At 45.5% G+C, this 3,961-nt stretch overlaps 1 pseudogene; it reads right to left on the reverse strand.

Moving 5' to 3' along the window:
* Positions 1-393: 393 nt before the first annotated feature.
* On the reverse strand, positions 394-2,844 carry LOC135204606 (uncharacterized; annotated as a pseudogene).
* Between the last annotated feature and the right edge of the window lie 1,117 nt (positions 2,845-3,961).

Raw genomic sequence — 3,961 nt, forward strand, 5'->3', positions numbered from 1 at the left:
ATTTAGTTTGATTTCGTAGGTAGGTTGTAGTACCTATCTTTAATTAGTTTTACATAACAGCTGATTATTCAGTATCCACCAAAGTGAGGATGGCGCATGAGGATCTCATCAAGCAAATCATAATCTGTCAATAATTTTTTACATATATCTACTACTGTGAGTCTTTGGGGTAATATGTCGCTAACAAGTGGACATTCCAGGCAATAGTGTTCCAGAGTGTTGGTGTTGGGTGCGTCACATAACCTACAGGAGGAGAAGTGAGGAACTCCATATTGCTCAGCCACCTGCCAAACTGGTCACCAACCCAGCCGAAGACGTGCACAAACAACGTTATTTTGATGAGCCATGAGTCCACGCGGCGATACTTGTGTTGGTGAGGAAAGAAGTGATCATAATGCTGTATTGATACACTGGTGGCTCTCTCGGCATTACTACGATGATGAGTAGGTGAGCGAGCAGCTTAGCGCACCATTTTTCTGCAGCACAGGAGAGATGGACTGGGAGCATCAGCATCTGGAGGATCCAGCTGACAGGCAGCCTTTGCGAGATGGTCAACGGTGTTGTTAGCCAGAAGACCCACGTGAGAGGGAATCCATAGGAAGTGCACTACCAGTGAGCTCATGTTGGCCATGTCTAGTTGCCTATGTATTTGTGTAACCAGGGGCTGGTATGCTGGCTTATGTGATGAAAGGGCTTGGAGTGCTGGTTGCGAGTCGCAGATGATCAAGCCGTTGTTTCTGGTCCGTGTGATTAAAATAACTGCATCTAGAAGTCCATGTAGTTCACAATACGTGGAGCTTGATGACTTTGGGAGGCGACGGCCTGTCCAGCCCTCTGGCGGGGGTTCCAAAGTGGGGGAGAAAACAGCACATCCAGCACTGCCATCCTGCTGTAGGGAGCCGTCTGTGTAGAGGTGATGGGCTACACTGAGGGATGAGGATAGTCTGTCGATGGTCTCCAATGCACGTTGTTGTTGAAGTTGAGGCAAGTCAGTCTTAGAGACTGGAGTGTAAGAGATTGCTGGCACAGGAGTCTGCCAGGGTGCAAGGCCATGATCCACGTTCTCTGCCACGATGTTGATGTCAAGCCCCCGAATGCTTGAACAGACAGTACTAACTAGTGTACGTCCCCCCTGGCGTAGTAGTTGATCGGAGAGGTGCATCCAGATCCAGAGAAGTTCTGATGATGTTTGAATAGTGAAGAGACAGGTGAGGGTAATACAGGCATTTGATATTGAAGTAGGTGACATTGGAGTATATTCACTCAACGAGTGGGGGGAGATGGAGTTCGTGTTGCATGTTTACAATTCTAGTGGATGCTGGACAACCTAGAATGAATCTCATTGCTTGGTTTTGGAATTTTTCAAGCGGCTGTAGAGTTGATCTGGAGAGTTGACATAGTGCAGGGGAAAGATAATCTATCACTGAGCAGATGAAAGCAATATATATGTTTCTGACAACTGGGATAGATACTCCTGCAGAATAATTAGTAAGCCACTTGAGAGGAGTCAGGCGTCGCTGTAACCGGGCCAGCAGATCTTGAACAATGGGATGTACTTTCTGTCTTGCTGGAATGGATGGTGTAATTCGCACTGGCGCTCCCAAATAAATATACTGTGGGCATAAAGGTACAACATTGTTCCCCACAGTAAATTCTGGTAGATTCCTTGCTGGCCTTGGGGAGAAGATTCTACTTTTTCCTGGGGAGATGATATGACCACAGGAGGATCTGATTTGTAGAAGGAAGAAAGGAAGCATTACAAGTGATCCGGGGAGGTTGAATGAATGCAAATATCGTCTGCGTAGCAAGTGATGGTTGTGTTATCAGTATCAGGAAGTAAGGAAAGAAGGCGATGTAGGAGGATATTAAATAAAAATGCACTAAGTACTCCCCCTTGTGGAGTACCAAGTTCAAGTTCCTTTGCAGTGCTCAATGCTCCCTTAAACAGCACACAAGAGACTCTATTTCAAAGATATCCACGTATCCACCTCAAAAGGTTTCCCTTGATTCCAAAATCAATAAGCTGGTCTAAAATAATGTCTCTATTTGCAACATCAAATGCACTTTTCAAATCAATGAAGGCTACAACACTGGTTGGGGAGAGACGAGTGTAGAGCTCCATGAGACAATGATGTGTTCCTCCTTGGGGTAGGAAGCCGTATATTCTAGGTGAAAGCTTATCTTGCAGCCGGAACATAAGGCGTGAGAGGAGGATACGTTCAAATACTTTGCAGAAACAGGAGTGAGGGAGATAGGACGAAATTTGTCAGTGCCATGGCTTGGGAACGGGTTATAATTGTACTATGCTCCATGCTAGGGGCACATATCCCAGGCAGAGGCAGAGGTTGTAGAGCCGGAGGAGAGGGTTGGCAGGTATTTTTATGAGTGTGCAAAGGACTGCATAGTAGATGCCATCATCACCAGGAGCTGACTTCTTACTCCTTGCTAAGGCATGTCGTAGCTCTCCCTAAGTTATGCGTACATCGTCCTCTTCATCACTGAACTGAGATGTAAGGCACGATGGTTTTTATGTGAAGAGAGAGAGTCTTGTATATGAGCTGGAAGGTTGATGGTTCGTGACTGTGCTGACCACTCATCAATAAGGTCCTGTGCATACTGAGCAGGGCTGTGGTGGAGGACACTTGGGGGTTTCTTCTTCACAATCCTGTTGATGAGGTGCCACATGGAACCGATGCTTGTTTGATGGTTGATGCTGTCTGTTAATTTGTGCCAGGAATCTGTTTGTACACATTGCTGTAGAGCAACTAGATCATCTCTCGATAGTTGATACTGGTGCAGAGTCTCAGGAATTGGTTGTCTCATAAAGGCAAGGCCATCATCCATCGCCTTCTTTTCTGCCAGAAGAAATTCGATTATCCAGTGTCATAGCACCACACGATGCCTGATATGAGGCTTTCTGATATATTGTGTGTGGAAAGCATGTGTGGTACTAACAAGTAAGGAGTAAAGTTTCTCTGGACAGTGGAGGTCAAATGTGGGTCGAAGGTTAGTCATATATGAAATGTACGTAGGCTGGTACTTAGGTGGAATTGTGATGCAAGTGCGATTGTGTATTGGAGTAGGTGTAGCGGGAAAGGAATATTGGATGCTGAGACCAATGTGATCAGAGAAGAGCGTAGGAACCTTTACACAATTGACTCGGGAAGGTACGAGGCCACAGGTCAAGATGTGATCCAAAGTACCACCTCGTGCATGCGTAGATCCACCAAGTCCCAACGGGTCAGTTGATTTCAACGAATGTATCCTAGAAGTAGGTTCCCGTTGCGGTTCACAGTGCCAGCAAGATCTCCCAAGTCTGGATAACAGGCATTAAAATCACCCATGTAAACCATACCACGAAGGGTTGGGGCTGGAAGCTTGGTTGTATTTATCCTACCTGGTGCTGCATATACATTGCACAGTCGTATGGTGCCTCCGCCAACAGTAATCTCAAATAATAGAAATGTTGTATCTTCATCCTCAGAGTTTGGGAGAAGTCTATGCTGAATTGAAGTGCGTATATAGGTGATGAGGCCATGTCTTACTAAATGGACGTAGGATACATAGCCAGTGAGCGAGGGAGCTTCTTCCCTTGGCTGAGCATTACCAACAAAAGCTTCCTGAATTAGAATAACATCTGGGTGGTGACTATGTACAATTCCCCTAAGTGCAGAAAGTTTTGCCCAGTTTGTAATACCACAGGCATTCCATGAGATGATATTAAGCTTTACTTGGTTATCGAACATGTCCCTTGGAAGAACGGTGACTAGATAAAGAGGCAGTGGTAACACCGGTATGAATTGGTGGTGTATCACGTGGCAATGGTCCTGTATGGGGATTAGTAACACTCTCAAGACGTGTAGCAAGTGAGTCAAGTTTCTCAGTGAGTGTAGTAACTGATGTGATAACAACCTGCTGAGCTTCAACAAGAGATTGTAATTTGTTATCATTAGTAGCAAAT

The sequence above is a fragment of the Macrobrachium nipponense genome, chromosome 47 (assembly GCF_015104395.2).
Source record: "Macrobrachium nipponense isolate FS-2020 chromosome 47, ASM1510439v2, whole genome shotgun sequence".
NCBI lineage: Eukaryota > Metazoa > Arthropoda > Malacostraca > Decapoda > Palaemonidae > Macrobrachium > Macrobrachium nipponense.